At 39.9% G+C, this 18,734-nt stretch overlaps 1 protein-coding gene across 28 annotated transcripts in view; it reads left to right on the top strand.

The window, feature by feature from the left end:
* The window catches only part of FHIT (fragile histidine triad diadenosine triphosphatase), a 1,435,777-nt gene that overhangs the window by 668,805 nt on the left and 748,238 nt on the right, over positions 1-18,734 (top strand). The gene's annotated exons all lie outside the window — the stretch shown is intronic.

Genomic DNA, 18,734 nt, shown 5'->3' with positions numbered 1-18,734 from the left:
TTCATTCTTTGCAGTGGGAGAAGCAGGATTTGGTGAAATGCTCTGGAGAGTTATTTTTATGTTACTGAAATTATCCCTCGTGACTGTATGCATATGACATTTGTATTGATTCCTCAGAATTTTTTTTTTCTCTTTCCCCCCTAATTTAATTTACTATGCAGGGGGCAACAAAGTATAAAATTTCATATTCGAAGATAATGATCATGTCCACATTGAGGCATGATTCTACTTTGAAATAGATTTCTCAGTTATTCTGAATCTACAAATGTGTCAAAATTTTTTCCAGTGTAAGTTATATTTTTTCCGATGGGATTTTTCAAAATGCTTGAAAACTTTATGAATAATCTTTCTTGGCCACGTAACTATTGTACACTGAAAAAAATACAGCTAACAAAACATGCACCAAAAGGTAACTGTGATTTCTGTGGTAGACTCTCAAATTCCTTGAATGGAAATTTTAACCTAAATTTTGTAAATCTACAAAACTAATGATGATAGCAATAAACTAGTAAATAATATATACATTTTTCTTGATAATACTTAACTCTTAAGTTTATAAAAATATTTAAAATTATAAGTATACAAGATTAGAAAATTACATTCTTCTGTTTATTGAAGTAAAAAAACTAGAATGATTTAGAAAGGATAAAAAACAACAATTTTTAAGTTGTATACCAATTTTATATTGAGTTTTCTAAAAGACTTTGAAGTTCTTGAAATAACAGAATAATTTTATTTTCTCATTTGATATTGTTGCAAGTTTGTGGTTGCCGTTTTCCTTTGAGGAATATTTTTTTAAGCAAAATGTCTGAGAATTCCAGTGTTGAAAGAATATTGTTTAAATGCCATCTCTCGTTGGGTGCCATTTTTAATTGACTTTTGTCGGAGAACTGAGGGAACTTGGGATGAAAATGTGAATCGAGATAAACGAATCTTAATGCCTTGGACTGAAAGAACATGAAGTTGCAGAGTTGCACTTTTAAAAAAATGGTTAATAATGGAATGAACATTGCTTTGTGATTTTTTAACTTGTTTCTTGATAGTACGAAACTTGATTTTTCACGGTCTTTTTAACCAACTCTGAAAGTGTGATGCATAGACGGGTCATATATGTGTTTGAACTCAAGTAAAGCTGAGGTGTCTACTTCAAGGAAAATGTTCATAGTGAACAGTTAGTGAATAACGACTAGTTTTGTTTCAGACGGCACTGGGATTGTCATTTTGGAAATGAGTCCTGGTCAGTCACCATCTCTTGAGTAAATGTCAAGGACAAGGGGAACATTGTATTAAATGTTTGGAAGTGTGTTTGGAAAGTAGCAAGAAGGACCCGGCCCTTTCTGGGGATGAGAGCAGTGAGAACTGGAACTTTTTTGTAATCAGTATAGTCTGTAAAGCTGTTTTACATCTACAGTGTTTAAAGTGGTTTCAGGGCATGACCCAGCAATCCCACTCCTGGGCATATACCCAGAGAAAACCATAATTCAAATAGACACATGCACCCGAATATTCATTGCAGCACTATTTACAATAGCCAAGTCATGGAAGCAACCTAAATGCCCATCGACAGATGAATGGATAAAGATGTGGTACCTATATACAATGGAATATTAGCCATAAAAAGGAATGAAACTGGGTCATTTGTAGAGATGTGGATGGACCTAGAGACTGTCATACAGAGTGAAGTAAGTCAGAAAGAGAAAAACAAATATCATATATTAATGCGTATATGTGGAATCTAGAAAAACAGTACAGATGAACTGGTTTACAAGGCAGAAATAGAGACACAGATGTAGAGAACAAACGTATGGACACCAAGGTGGGAAAGCAGGGGGCGGGGTGGTGGGATGAACTGGGAGATTGGGATTGACATATATGACATATATACACTAATATGTATAAAATAGATAACTAATAAGAACCTGCTGTATAAAAAATAAAATAAAAAAAGTGGTTTCAGGGCCAGTGGATAATGGATTCAGGCAATCCTTTTTATATGATGATTCTGAAACTTTATATTTTACTTTACCTTGGTACTCTGTTAGGTGACACCTGTGAGAAGAATCTTAATAAGTTACTCATTTGCTTGCAGAAAGCGATATTCTTTTGTCCCGAGATTTGGGAATTGAAGCTGTGGATGGCTCTGCCCACTAATGTTTCATAAAATAAATGGGGAGATGGCTGCAGTGGGCTTTAATCCCCGAGTGCTCTAACCCTACCTGCCCTAGGTAAGCCCCTTGCTGTGGGTCTTCTGGGTCATCTAGCTTCTTGTACCATCTCTACCCCTGGACTTCCCCAGCCCAGCCTACACCTCACTCTAAACCACAGCTCCGATGCTACCACTCTCCTGTTCTTTTGCAAACAAACCACTGATGAATATAATGAATCTCCTTTTATTTGAGGATAAAGTCCAAATTCCTTAGCATCCTTTTAAAAGATTTTCATTATCTTGACTTAACCTCCCCACTTTCCAACTATTTCCTTAAACAAGTGTTGTATTTCCCTTTACTTGTTTTTTTCCCCATCCTTTACCCTGCCTCTCTCTCCACCTTGAGATCCTTCCCATCCTTTTCATTTCAGCTAAAGTGCATCGATACCTGTTCTGCCCTCTTAGGAAAAAAATATTCCATCCTTTGTGTGACACTTGGTTCCTTATTGTCATGTTGATTCATTCAACAGTTTATTACTGAGCTACTCTGTTCCAGGCATCATTGCAAACACTGATCCCAGTCTGCATCAGACCAGAAATGTGTTCATTTCTGTCTGTCTCTGCACTGAATTGTTAGTTCCTGAGAAGGGGTGGGGGCAAGACCTACTCTTTGCACGTTCTCGTTTTCTTAGTACCCAAAAGTATTATGTTGGCTGAATTTAAAGTGAATCTGTAAACATGAGGAGCATGTGGATAGTTTCAGTTAAGACTGAAATCCTGCTTTTTCAGTCTTCCCATGCACAAAGCCCTGTCTTGTCACCATTTTATTCCAGATTTTTTAGTATCTTATTCAAGCTGTATTTTCCCAACTTTCCCTACATGCTCTGTCAGTTACAGTCCTGTTTACTTTTCTGTTATGAGTGTGCTGAGTTAAGTCTAAATGCAGTGAATGGGAAAAGATTCTTTTCCATTTTTTTTCTTTTTTAGCGTGTTAATTGGCCAATGGACAAGTCTGTATTTTAAGGGCAGTATATTGCTATCTTATGTGAACCGGAAAATTGTATTTTGTATTTTTGATGATCTCTTTTTAACAAGAGTATTCAGGTGGCCTTTGGGGAGTGTGCCATTCAAGAGAGACTTGTAAATGTCATCTTTGAACTTGTGTTCTCTCTAACATTTTGCTCCCCCCTCTTCTACCCTTTTTTTCTTTTGACTTTGCTCACTGACTTTTTTATATCTTTCTGAGGAGGAAAAAAACTGTAAGATCAGGGACTGCAGATATGTTTTTGAAGCAAGACTATTTGCTTCATTCTCAAAAGAGCCACAACCCCTCCTTGTCCCCACCTAAAGCAAACACTCCTGCTCATTGCAAACAGTGTTTAAAGCCTATTGAATAGGCTTTGGCTTCTGTGGTACAACACCGTGGAAGCATATGTCAGAATGTCTTTAATCCATTAATTTCTTGTTACTGGAAAATGCTTTACAGCGAGTCTTGGTGAGAGAACAGAAGCATTTTGGAGATTGCATCTTCAGAATTCGGCGGCGAACGTTTTATTCATGTACCTTGGTGCAGCCCAGCTATTGTTTGTGGCTTGAAAAAATTTGAGCCAATATAGTTAATACTTCACTCCCCTCCCCTTGCATCGAGCTGTGTCTACCTCTCTTCTTGAGTTCAGCATGAAAAATGAATTTGAACATTAGTGGAATCCACTTGGGGACTGGAGCTATTATTATAAATAAAATTATTCATTTGTTATGTCCTGTTGTTTTCAGCAGACAGTGTATTGATCTTCGGATTGCTCTTCAGAATGGCATATGGAGCTCTAATGTAAGGGGAACACGGCCACGTTTGCAGATGGGTCGAATGTGTTGTGTAATGACAGAGACAAACCTTGCTTGCTGGCCATACTATATTATACAAATCATTTGTCAACTGTTTATTGAATCAGTTGTTAAAAAGAGCAGATTTTTCCAAGCGGGAGCATCGCACACAGAATGTTATCTGGGCCAAGCCACGTTAGGATAATGCATTGAGGACAGCCTTACAAAGTGTATTTGTGAAGAATTAGACTATATAACTTAAAGGACATTTCTGCTGACATATTAGAAACAAAAGTTTGGTACAAGGGAAATTGTGTTCTAAGGTCCAACTTCAATAGATAAAAAAGAAGAATCTGGCAAATGCCTTTTAACACAAAATTTTACCTTGGTTTCCCAAGCAGTGTTAAATTTTCTCTGTTTTCAGACCATTGCCGTATTGAATACTCTTGAAATAAAGGAACAGATAATAAAAACAGCTTCATTACATAACAGTGCTTCTTATGGAATAGATGCTATAGATAAAAGTGCCCTTTTAGTCCTTCCGTAAAAATCAGAAATATTTGTCATTTCCTGAGTAGATTGTAATCTTGTGAATTTCTTTAATTGTTCAGGAAACTGCAGTTATTAGCGATCTGATGATCTTTCATTTCTCAAAAGAGCTTCTTTTTAAACCTCCCTGTACAAATAAAGTGACTGCAAGCACTATTTTAATCTTTATTACTAAAGATAGATATTTTGCTCTTAAAATGTCCCTAAGCATATGCCTTTTTTTTTTTTTTTTTTTTACCCTGTGTAAGCCTATTGTATATTAGCTAGCTTAAAATACCTTGGAGAGATATTCAAAGCCGATCGTGCGTCCTTTGTCCTGAGCTCTAATGGGGAAAGTTGGTTTTCTTGTGGTCATATTTTTCTTGATTTTATTTGGCAGATTTTTGTGTTCAAAATATCTGCATGTAGCAGTGATTATTCAGAGTGTTCTTATGCTGTTTCTATGGGAAAGAGTTCCATATAAATGTGCACCTACCTTTGGGTTATTAGAGTACATTGCTTCCAGCTAGAACCAGTTTTTGATGGCATTGGTCAGGAGGAACACAGGAAGCTCTTGGATGCTTTCATCATTCACTAAATTGACTGACATCTTTTTTCAGTGTCCAGAACCTGCCACAGAGGATCCTGCCAACCCCCATTGCAAGGCAAACCTTGTGTGACTGTCATCTATCTCGACCTGTCATCTGAGGAATTACTGCACAGAGAGCAAATCTGTTTTATCTCAAATGCCATCTCTTCAGTTGGTAGTGAGCTCACAGTGTTGAGTAGGATTCTGAGGCTGCATGCAGGGTCAGTGGGCAGTAACTGTCATGGGTAGCAGAGGAGAAAGAGGGGCCCTCCTTGCCAAGGCTCTTCCTCTCCCAAGTTTCTTTTTCATTCTTGGAGCTGAGACTGGCGTCTTTATAATAATAGACAGACTGATAGATTGTTGGCCCCTGACACGAAGGGATTAATAGATGCTTTAATAGATGTGTGTGTGCGAGGAACATTTGAAATTGGATGGAGAAAAATGTATGGATTTTATACATTTTGCCCTGGCCCCTTCAAATAAAGGTGACTCACCCATGAAACAGTGTGCCTGAGGCATGTACATATTGGTCTCCAGACCTCAGCCAGGCCCCTTCCTGTTGTCCACCATCTCTCCCTGGCTCCTTGTAGCCTATCGGTTGGTGAGGATACTGGCTAGTGGTGGTCTTGTGGTTCACTTGGCTCCTGTGCTTAATTACTTAGTTGTGACTGTTTTCCTTTGACCTTGACTGCCTCTCCATTATAGGATTTACCTCCTAGCTTCAGGCCCTGCTGTGAGTGGGGTGAGATGAGCTGGCCTGACCGTGGTTATGCATTTGAGGAGGAAAGTCCAGCTGGCTTTTTAATGAGAGCTTTTAGGAGGTTTCCTGTATTCTCTTAGAATCACACAAAGCCTACAGAATCACTTTTACAACCAGAAAAAGATATCTTTACCATCTGCCAATCTCTTACAGAATATAATTCTGCTAGTGTGTGTGTGAGTTAGGCGGGGGTGAAGGACCACATTTGGGATGCTCTCCCTCCAGCTCTAGCAAATGGTAGGGTGATAATTATATGTATTAAAATAACACTTTGAATAGTTCTCATATTAATTGCAAAAATGAGTATCCTGTAACATGGAAAGCCATTCCCCATTTCTATTTATTTCTACGTGAAACTTTCCTCAGGTAATTTTAAACTGTCATGGTTAACAATATCTGAACTCTTTTCATTATATTCTGGGCATATTTTTGACCTGCTTTCCATGCAAGCCATCAGATTGTGAGGAATAGGAAAAGGCTGGTTGTGGTGTTGCCAGCCTTGCACTTGTAACGGAACATAATTAGAAGTAATGAATGGAATAACACATCATTATTCATAAGAAATGTCATGTAATTAACTCAAATAATGCAAAGTATATCCTAATTTCCATTTGGAATGAATATAGATTTGTTAGAACATCAGTAGGCAGTTCATGTTTATCCTATATTTTCATGCACATATCAAAACTGTTAAAATCTATTGAATGAATATACATGGGTTTTCTACAATACAATAAGTCAAGATGCCTTTCTTTTGCTAATAGAGCCTTATGTGTATTCCTTATATATTACATATATATAATTTATGTTCAGTTCTTAGAATTAGCATAATTTATATTTATTGCAAATTAATGATCTAATTTATGTACTTAGCTCCCATTTCCTTTCTCAAACTAACTGACTGAAAAAATACCTATAAATTTGCAAATAGCTCTTGGGCACAAATTGGCCTTATCCTAAGAACCCTCTACAATACTAGATACCTGAACTAGTTTCGCAATCTAAATTATTTCCCGGAGATTTCTGTTCTAGGCTTTAAATATGCCTCAAGAGTCTTGGTTTGGCTTAGATCGACGCACAGTTGGGAGTTAGGATTGGCTGGATATGTCTTAGGTAGAGGAGTTATTTTTATATGCAACAATTAGTATGACACGTGGCACTGACCAATGTGAGTGTAGTTCCTGGAAGTTCTCCGCTCTGCCAGAAATCATCCTCTTAATTTCTCCATTGTGGGGAGATCTGGAGAGTCCCAGGGGAGGAGACAGAGAGGCGTGAGTGGCCCTCAGGAGGCAGTAAGGACAGAACTACTGCAATATTTTAAAAACAAGAATGGCCAGCCCTGGTTTTAGAGACGGACACTGATAGGAGGAAGCTGCCGCTATGTCCTAGGGCTCAAGCCTGGTATTTGTTCTTCCACACCATAGAGTCTGGCAGAATAGGAGAGTCACCAGGGAAGTAAAAACAGCAAAATTCTTTGTTTTAAACTGCCGGCTTCCTCGCAGTGAAATGGTAACTGCCTAACACCAGTTAAGGGGAAAGCTTTAACTGTAGCAAGAGGAGACCGTGGCAGTGTTTTCTCGGTCTGTTTCCCGTGTGTGAGTGTATTGGGGGTGAAGAGTGTGTATATATACACATTCAACTTGCTTATATCTTTTACTGAAAATAATATCATAGAAATAAGTAAATTAAAATAATATTTTATGATGGGCAATCATTGTTGGGGTCACTATTTTGTCCTGCCCTCTCTGTGGGCACTTGGAATGGGAAAGCTGAGTGTCAGGCCAATGCTGGCCCTACTTCATGGCAGTCAAGACTTCACCCAAAACTCTTGATCCTCATTCTATGGCTCTTTCTGCCACTTCTGGTTACTGTCCCATGTGTAGCAAACCTTTTGTATCTTTGGCTGGGAGTTATTTTCCCTGGAGTCTTAAACGTCCCCATTATTCCTACTTTCCAGTGCTATATTGCTGTCAATCTATACTCTGTCATTTATAATTTTCACTGATAATTTGGTGGCTTTGTTGTTTGGCTGTAATCATCATTTTCATTTAGGACTGGGACTAACCTTGATGACCTCTGAAAATCTATGAGGCTTAAGCCTGACTCCGCTGTGCTGTGAGTGTGGCACCAGACACTTACGTTGGCGAGCAGCCTAATTTGCTCCCAGGTAAAATGAGTCCAGGAGGAGTGAAATTCATCTGGCTCTCTAATTTTTCTCTTTTCTAATAGGTTTTGAAATGACTGTAGTTATCAAGAAATCTTTTCATCTTCAAGATTTATTTCCAGTTCAAGATTTGTTGGAACTAAGCATTATCTGTTGAGTGCTAATGCTTTAACGGTAAACCACGATCCCTTTCCATTCAACAAAGATGATGGCTTTAAAATTTGTTAAAGATGTGTCAAGATAAAATAAATCAACAGAAATCACATTAAAATCTTTAGTTTCTAATGTAGATATCTAGAGTACTAGTTAGTATTTTCTATTCTGTTTAGGGGCCAAATGACTCCTAGAAGCTTTTTAATCATGGAGCTATATCTGCAATAATGTAATTGAGATTCAGGGTTGGAAGAGACATTGAGTGGGACTTTTCATATTGTCCTTGAATATGAGCAACTAGGGCCTAAACAGAAAGGTTGACATCCTTTCTGGTGAGATACGCGTATGTGAGAGAGAGCCACACTCCCATTACTAAGTGGCAGCACCAGAACCAGACCCACCATGGTGAATCACATCCCCATGTTCCCAAACTCTAAGGGGAGAACTGGTCAGGGGGAGTATAGTGGATAGAGGAATGCCAAGAGTGTATTCTCTTCTCTCTTTCTGGCACCCCCTACTGGCCCGGAAAGTCATGTGCAGGAGGTAGCTCAAAGCCCTGGGCGGGATGATTCCATGAAAAGGTGCTGGCATCCTGTTCCCTGGCTTGATGTTGGCTGAGCTGTAGAACCCGCAGGCCGTGTAGGCACTGCTCTCAGGTGGCGGTGCTGTGCAGCGCTTCCCATTTGCCCTACGGAGTGTGAGATTGCACAGGAATACAAAGCGGTGCTTGCCTCTCATCTGCCTGTTTCTGAGTAGTGGGTAAGTGGATAGGGAGAGGCTTTTTGCAGGGCAAGAAGAGACTGAGCAGTAATGTTCCTGAAAAGAAGGTGGGAGCAACTTTTCTACCCCATCCCAATTTTCCACAGCCCTTGGAGGAAACGCACAGGTACCTGCCCTGGTTCTTGTTTAAAAAAAACAAACAACGTGAATATCAGTGGGTAGGTGCCACGAGGCTGGTCAGGTAGATATTGTTCCAACTGAGGCATGGCCTATCCAGAAAGGGGATTGGATCATAAACCACTGGCAGAGTTACAAAGGGAGACATGACCATCCTTTTGTGAATGGGTTTTGAGAAGCAGATAGAGTGAAGGTGAAACTTGAATACCTCCAAGTCTGTCAATTCCGAACCATGCAGAGACCACCATATTTGCAGAAGTTCTCAGCAGATGGAACTGGAAATGGACCAGGGGAAACTGCCTTTCACCTGCTGACAGGCAAGTGTGCCTCTAGTACCGGAGTAGCTCAGTCTCAGGAGCGAGGGAAGAAGTTGGTAGAGAGCTCTGAACACTCAAGGTTGCATCTCAAATCTGTGTTAGACAGGACTTGAAATTTTAATCTGAGGTTGGATTGTTAAACTAGAGATGCTTTTAATTATGAAAAGTGACTTGCAAAGTTACAGGTTCTGCCCAAGATGTTGTTAAAGGGCCTGGGAAGGGACTTAACTTAGTATGACTGGAAGAGCGATAGCAAAGAACACAACTGGGGCATGTCTTTGCCCCCACTGAGCTGAGTTTCTTCAATTACTCTTTATACAAGCCGAGTGATGACATAAATCCTCAAGAAAAATGTGGTTTGTCACTCAATGCCATGTTAGATAGCAGTATGTGATTTGTTGATTGCTTTCATTCTTAGCAGTGGAACCTTGAATATAGTAGATGGTTTATATGTTTTTGGGGGATTAATTTTGTTTCAAAACAGGGTGGTTAGGTAAAGGAACATTCATTTTTTAATGGATATTTTCTGAAGGCGTATTACATGCCAGGTTCTTCTCATCTTTTCCAATTCTAATCTAAATTTGGCACAGTCTTGAGCTGAAGAAGGACCAATTTAAGGGTTGAATGCTGTTGGACTTTTTTGCAATACAGTGGCCAGAATGATCGATCCTATTAAACATGTTGAATCCATGTCACTTCTCTGCTTATATCCCTTAATGGCTTCGTAGTTTCTTCAAACTCAAGCCAAAGTTATCATAATTATCTATAAGGGTCCTACATGAACTGCATACGTCCCCGCCCCACCACCACAAGTTGTCACTGATGATTGCATCTACTGTCATCACTGCAGTAGGAGGTTGAATGGTGATTTCCTAAAAGATATGTCCATGTCCTAATACCTGGAACCTGTGAATGTTACGTTCCATGGAGAAGGGTCTTTGCAGATGTAATTAAGTTGAGGATTTTGAGATGAGAAGCTCACTCAGGATTAGCTGGGTGGACTCTAAATCCCATGGCGAGTGTCCGTATAAGAGTGAGGAGGAGGGCTTTCTTGGTGGCGCAGTGGTTGAGAGTCTGCCTGCCGATGCAGGGGACGCGGGTTCGTGCCCTGGTCCGGGAGGATCGCACATGCCGCGGAGCAGCTAGGCCCATGAGCCATGGCTGCTGAGCCTGCGCGTCCAGAGCCTGTGCTCTGGAGAGGCCACAATGGTGAGAGGCTGGCGTACCCAAAAAAAAAAAAAAAGGCAATGTGACTAGGGGGTCAGAGACGAGAGTGATGTGGCCACAAGTCAAGGGGTGCTGACAGCTACCAGAAGCTGGAAGAGGCAAAGACCAGATCCTTTCTCTCCAAGAGCCTCCAAAAGGATTCTAGCCCTTCTGACACTTAGATTTCAGACTTCTGACTTCTAAAACTCAGAGAGAATCAATTTCTGTTGTTTTAAGCCCCCAGTTTGTGGTAATTTGTTACGGCAGCCACAGGATGCTCCCTCCGTGCCTACCACAGCCATGTCCTTGTTGTTCTTTCAACGTTCTAAGCACACTCCTCCCTCATGGCCCTTGAACCAGATCTTCTGTGTCCTTGGAATGCTATTCCCCTGATGCACGTATGCCATGCCTTCTGATCTCCTTCAGACCTCTATTCTAATTGTATGCAAACATCATCTCAGGATGTTCTTCCCCTTTATTTAAGATTTCAGTACCCCATTCCATTTCTTTTTGTTTGTGGCATTAATAGTCTCACTTAGTGTGTAACTCATTTTTTGTGTCTCAGACTGACTGGAATGTGAGTTCTATGAGTGCAGGAATTGCTGTCTGGTTTGCTCACGACTGCATTCCCATTCCCACGTGCCTTGCACATGACAGGCAATCAGTAAATATTTGTTCAGTGAGTAACTGTGGTTGACTACCTGGACTTTTTAGCTTTAAAACTTAAAAAAAAGACAAGGGTTCTTAGCAAGCACAGTGATTTCATAAATTCTTACACCTGGCAATCATTGCAGTTCTTAAGAGTGTCAGGCTGGGGCTTCCCTGGTGGCGCAGTGGTTGAGAGTCCACCTGCCGGTGCAGGGGACGCGGGATCGTGCCCCGGTCGGGGAGGATCCCACATGCTGCGGAGCGGCTGGGCCCATGAGCCATGGCCGCTGAGCCTACACGTCCGGAGCCTGTGCTCTGCAACGGGAGAGGCCACAACAGTGAAAGTCCCGCGTACCGCAAAAAAAAAAGAAAAAAAGAGTGTCAGGCTGGATTTTTACACACATGCACACACTCACAATTGGATGCATAGTTAATATTTATCGTTCCAAAGTGGACGGCTCTGAAAGAGAGAACTAACAGTTGGTTTAGCATGAAAACCTTCTCTCTGCCCACCCCAGCATAGTTCTTGTAGATTTCCATGTAGATTCCAGCCAGGGCAGTGAAATCAACCTTTCTTGGCTCAGCCCTCTGCCTGAGGTGATATTTAATATATGCCTAAATGTTAGAAATTAACACAGGGTTTGGTATGTCATCAGCTGATGAACTTTGATTTCCCAAGATTTTATTTGCCAACATCTTGCCTTCCTCAGGGAGAGTAGAGCAGATGTGTGTGCAGTTTCTTCGGTCCTTCAGTCAATTTTTATGGCCCCATCTTCTTGGCTTCTTACCACACAGGTTCTCTTACGTGTATACTCATTTGTAAATCTCTCTTTCTGATGAATTCCTTTGATAAAACCTTCTTTAGGCTTATAGTTATTTATACAACAACCAAGGCATAACCAAGGTGGTTTGTTTACTCGTTTGTTTCCTGGAATGTTTAGAAAATGACTTAAGTTGACTAATAAAGTATAGTAAGTTTAAGTGCTTTAAAAATAAAAGCAAACAAAAGTAAGTAAGATGGAGCTAAAGTGAAGGTAGTACATGAAATAGATACCAGATATCCATATAGTTGTTAGAGGTGGGTCACAGAATTGGCCCTGAACTTTCTAGCACCAACCTAAAGAAGGAAAGAGAGATGCTCTCCTTGAGGTAAAAATAGGCTGATTGTTCAGGAAATGCAGAAACATGACCAACAGCAGGGATCAGTTAGAGTTTCTGTGGCTCTTTCCTCATGGAGACGATGCCAGAACTTGTAACCGAGAGCATCCTCAAAACATCCTTACAATACACACAGAGGCTCTCCCTCAGAAAGATGTCCTGAGTCTGCTGCTCGCCATCTGCACCACTCCTGCCAAATCGTGCCTGGACCAGGCACAATCATTTCTCTGCTTCCTTGTTTACACCACCTCCCAACCACTTCCCTCCCCCACCCTTCAATCTAGCATAACATAGCAGCTGGCATGGTCTTCCTAATATAGACATTAGACCACGTTATTCCCTTGCTTTAAGAATTGTTAGTGGTGGTTGCTTTCAATTAGAATAAAATCTTGAGTCTTCACTTTGGCCTCCTGGATTTCTGGCCCCCGCCTCAGCGAGCTACTCCCCCCACTGGGCCTTGGCACCAGGCTTGTCTCCACCATGAATGTGCTTCCCTCTGACTCTCACATGCCTCCCCAGTTCTGATTTTCTCTGTTCTAGTTCCTGCGACGTCACCTCCTCACAGAGGCCTTCCCTGACCCAGTACAGAACTCAAACCACAGGGAAACGATGATTAGTGAGTCTCTGTCCCTGTCCTGTCGCCACCATTGTTGAACTTGCAGGAAGGAGAAAGACTTTGACTGCTAGTGGGTCTAGTGTTTTGTTTATCCTCTTTGGGTGCAGAACCATTTATACCTATTGAAACTACCAGTGAGTTTGGGACAGGGAGTTGGAGAACTGGATATTAGTCCCATTTGGGGGACTCTAGTCAAGTGATTTCATCTTTTTTTTGTTTTGTTTCCTCATCTGAAAATAAAGATACCTTAGCCTCCTGGACTATTTTGAGGACTAAATCGAGATGATGTGAAAGTCGGCAGAATGAATGGATTTGGCTGTGGAACCATGGCATAATAATTCTTTGTCCTTTATCCTGATAATTTGAGGCTGATCAAGGGCTTGGTATTGGATAAGGGGTGCCATTAATTGTGGCCCTAAGTTCATAAAACTGAAGCTTAAATCAAATTAAGGAAATTTCTGGATTTCTTTGTGAATATCACATAGCAACTGGAATAACCCAGAACCACTTTTAAAGTACTCAGTTTAAAATGGCATTAAAATAATACCCAGGATTTAAAATAAACCTGAAAAATGATGGGAATTTGACATTCTATGAGCTTTTTTTTTTTTTTTTTTCGCTGTAAGGTGTGGTTAAAAAAAAAAGTTATTCTTTTCTACTGTCTTTAGTGCCTGGAAAGAGTAGCTAAGTGAACAAGCATGGGGTTCATTCATGGGTGAGAGTTGCTTTGCCAGGGTTGATTTTTAAATTAAATCCTCAGGGGGTTTAGATTAGTCTAGATGCTCCACTCTGATTAATTGTAATGGGAGTTACTGTACTCATCTCTCTCCTCCACACACAGCACTGAAAAATGACCCTCTCACACCACCTTTGTGTCCTTCTCTTTGAACTAATTTTAATGGAATTTTTTTTTTTTTTTTGGTAAGTCAAGCATCTCTGTGCAATCCTCAAGGTCATGAGACTGCTAACAATTTGCTGATAAACAATAGGCCTTTGTTTTGCAGTGCTTGACCTGCACATGCTGGAAGGGTTTGGGCCAGAACTGACTCACTTTCTGGACTGTAGGCTTCTCTTTTTATTGTTTCAAATGAAGCTACTCTTTTTTTCTTTGTTTTTTTCTTCATCTCTGTTTTTGCACATCTCAGCCTCCTGATATAATAATAATCAGTACACAGTAGGTACTTAGCACTCATAGAGTCCTGAAACTACTGAAATGTAATGGAGAAAATGAGTTAACCTATAACTAAGAGATTGCATTAAGAATACCAAATGCTTTAAGCAGCTAATGAATTGCTTGACTAAATAAATGTTTTGTTTAAATTATGTATATGTAAAAGCAATCTAGTTTATACTAGGTGTAACAGATTTTTAACTCTTGCATTTATTTTTTCTAATTATAAAAATATCTTCCCATTACACAAAATAAAAATTATCCATAATCTCATTACCCAGAAATAACCCCAGCTAAAATTTCAGTTTATTTCTTTCTAATGTTTAAAAATTTTTTAATGTCTCTTTAGGAGAGAGAAATATTTTATAACTTGATCTTTTTAACCTCTTTTGACATTTTCTGATGTTTTAATAACACTAGGATTTTTATTGATGGAGTTGTAGTGTACCGTATGGATCTACTATAATTTATTATTTACTGTTCAACCTACATGTAATGAATATTTTAGTGAAGGATCTTTGGTCACATTCCTGATTAATTTCTTAAACTGGAATCACTAAAAACGTTAAATGCTAAAATGTTACGCACTGTTTAAATTGACAAATATTCGAGCCTGAACCAAGATGGTGGACTAGAAGGACGTGCTCTCACTCCCTCTTGTGAGAACACCAGAATCACAACTAACTGCTGAACAATCATCGACAGGAAGACACTGGGACTCACCAGAAAAGATACTTCACATCCAAAGACAAAGTAGAAGCCGCAATGAGACGGTAGGAGGGGCGCAGTCACAATAAAATCAAATCCTGTAACTGCTGGGTGGGTGACACAAACTGGAGAACACTTATACCACAAAAGTCCACCCACTGGAGTGAAGGTTCTGAGCCCCACATCAGGCTTCCGAACCTGGGAGTCCGACAACAGGAGGAGGAATTCCTAGAGAATCAGACTTTGAAGGCTAGCAGGATTTGATTGCAGGACCCTGACAGGACTGGGGGAAACAGAGACTCCACTCTTGGAGGGCACACACAAAGTACTGTGTGCATCTGGACCCACAGGAAGGAGCAGTGACCCCAGGGGAGACTGAACCAGACCTACCTGCTGGTGTTGGAGGGTCTCCTGCAGAGGCGGTGGGTGGCTGTGGCTCGCTGTGGGGATGGGGACAATGGTGGCACAAGTTCTGGGAGGTACTCCTTGGTGTAAGCCCTCCCAGAGTCCACCATTGGCCCTACCAAAGAGCATTCAGGCTCCAGTGTTGGGTCACCTCAGGCCAAACAACCAACAGGGAGGGAACCCAGCCCCACCCATCAGCAGTCAAGCAGATTAAACTTATACTGAGCTCTGCCCCACAGAGCAACAGCCTGCTCTACCCACCACCAGTCTCTCCCATCAGGAAACTTGCACAAGCCTCTTAGATAGCCTCATCCACCAGAGGGCAGACAGCAGAAGCAAGAAGAACTACAATCCTGCAGCCTGTGGAACAAAAACCACATTCACAGAAAGATAGACAAGACGAAAAGGAAGAGGGCTATGTACCAGATGAAGGAACAAGATAAAATGCCAGAAAAACAACGAAATGAAGTGGAGATAGGCAACCTTCCAGAAAAAGAATTCAGAATAATGATAGTGAAGATGATCCAGGACCTCAGAAAAAGAATGGAGGCAGAGATCAAGAAGATGCAAGAAATATTTAAGACCTAGAAGAATTAAAGAACAAACATAGAGGAACAATACAATAACAGAAATGAAAACTACACTAGAAGGAATCAATAGCAGAAAAACTGAGGCAGAAGAACGGATAAGTGACCTGGAAGACAGAATGGTGGAATTCATGGCTGTGGAACACAATAAAGAAAAAAGAACAAAAAAAAAATGAAGACAGCCTAAGAGATCTCTGGGACAACATTAAATGCATCAACATTCGCATTTTAGGGGTCCCAGAGGAGAAGAGAAAGAGAAAGGACCCGAGAAAATATTTGGAGAGATTATAGTCGAAAACTTCCCTAGCCTGTGAAAGGAAATAGCCACCCAAGTCCATAATAATCAAATTGGCAAAAATTAAAGACAAAGAAAAATTATTGAAAGCAGCAAGGGAAAAACGACAAATAACATACAAGGGAACTCCCATAAGGTTAACAGCTGATTTCTCAGCAGAAACTCTACAAGGCAGAAGAGAGTGGCATGACATACTTAAAGTGATGAAAGAGAAGAACCTACAACCAAGATTACTCTCCCCAGCAATGATCTCATTCAGATTCGATGTAGAAATCAAAAGCTTTACAGACAAGCAAAAGCTAAGAGAATTCAGCACCACCAAACCAGTTCTACAGCAAATGCTAAAGGAACTTCTCTAAGTAGGAAACACAAAAGAAGAAAAGGACCTACAAAAACAAACCCAAAACAATTAAGAAAATGGTAATAGGAATATACATACCAATAATTACCTTAAACATGAATGGATTAAATGCTCCAACCAAAAGGCACAGGCTCGCTGAATGGATACAAAAACAAGTCCCATATATATGCTGTCTACAAGAGACCCACTTCAGACCTAGGGACATATACAGACAAAGTGAGGGGATGGAAAAAGAAATTCCATGCAAATGGAAATCAAAAGAAAGCTGGAGTAGCAATACTCATATCAGATAAAATAGAGTTTAAAATAAAGAATATTACAAGAGACAAAGAAGGACACTACATAATGATCAAGGGTCAATCCAAGAAGAAGAAATAACAATTATAAATTTATATGCACCCAACATAGGAGCTCCTCAATACAGAAGGCAACTGCTAACAGCTCTAAAAGGGGAAATCGACAGTAACACAATAATAGTGGGGGACTTTAACACCTCACACCAATGGACAGATCATCCAAACAGTAAATTAATAAGGAAACAGAAGCTTTAAATGACACAATAGACCAGATAGATATAATTGATATTTATAGGACATTCCATCCCCAAACAGCAGATTACACTTTCTTCTCAAGTGCGCACGGAACATTCTCCAGGATAGATCACATGTTGGTCACAAATCAAGCCTCAGTAAATTTAAGAAAATTGAAATCATATCAAGCATCTTTTCTGACCATAACCCTATGAGATTAGAATGAATTACAGGGAAAAACATGTAAAAACCACAAACTCATTGAGGCTAAGCAATACGTTACTAAATAACCAAGAAATCACTGAAGAAATCAAAGAGGAAATCAAAAAATACCTAGAGACAAATGACAATGAAAACCAAAAACCTAAGGGATGCAGCAAAAGCAGTTCTAAGAGGGAAGTTTATAGCTATACAAGCCTACTGCAAGAAACAAGAAAAATCTCAAATAAACAATCTAACCTTACACCTAAAGGAACTAGAGAAAGAAGAATGAGCAAAACCCAAAATTAGCAGAAGGAAAGAAATCAAGATCAGAGCAGAAATAAATGAAATCGAAACAAAGAAAACAATAGCAAAGATCAATAAAACTAAAAGCTAGTTCTTTGAGACGATAAACAAAATTGATAAACCATTAGCCAGACTTATCAAGAAAAAGAGGGAGAGGACTCAAATCAATAAAATTAGAAGTGAAAAAGGAGAAGTTACAACAGACACCACAGAAATACAAAGCATCCTAAGAGACTGCTACAAGCAACTCTATGCCAATAAAATGGACAACCTGGAAGAAATGGACAAATTCTGAGAAAGGTATAACTTTCCAAGACTGAACCAGGAAGAAATAGAAAATACAAACAGACCAATCACAAGTAATGAAGTTGAAACTGTGATTAAAAATCTTCCAACAAGCAAAAGTCCAGGACCAGATGGCTTCACAGGTGGATTCTATCAAACATTTAGAGAAGAGCTAACACTCATCTTTCTCAAACTCTTCCAAAAAATTACAGAGGAAGGAACACTCCCAAAATCATTTTATGAGGCCCCCATCACCCTGATACCAAAACCAGACAAAGATTCTACAAAAAAAGAAAATTAGAGACCGATATCACTGATGAATATAGATGCAAAAATCCTCAACAAAATACTAGCAAACAGAATCCAACAACACATTAAAAGGATCATACACCATGATCAAGTGGGATGTATCCCAGGGATGCAAGGATTCTTCAGTATATGCAAATCAATCAATGTGATGCACCATCTTAACAAATTGAAGAAGAAAAACCATATGATCATCTCAATAGATGCAGAAAACATTTTGACAAAATTCAATGCCTATTTATGATAAAAATTCTCCAGAAAGTGGGCATAGAGGGAACCTATCTCAACATAATAAAGGCCATATACAACAAAGGCACAGCAAACATCATTCTCAGTGGTGAAAAACTGAAAGCATTTCCTCTAACATCAGGAACAAGACAAGGATGTCCACTCTCACCACTATTATTCAACATAGTTTCAGAAGTCCTAGCCGCGGCAATCAGAGAAGAAAAAGAAATAAAAGGAATACAAATTGGAAAAGAAGAAGTAAAACTGTCATTCTTTGCAAATGACATGATACTATACATAGAGAATCTTAAGGATGCCACCAGAAAACTACTGGAGGTAATCAATGAA

The sequence above is a fragment of the Stenella coeruleoalba genome (genome assembly GCF_951394435.1).
Source record: "Stenella coeruleoalba genome assembly, chromosome: 10".
NCBI classification, from domain to species: Eukaryota; Metazoa; Chordata; class Mammalia; order Artiodactyla; family Delphinidae; genus Stenella; species Stenella coeruleoalba.
Note: the sequence above shows the minus strand (reverse complement) of the source record. Positions and strands in the feature narration are given on the sequence as shown.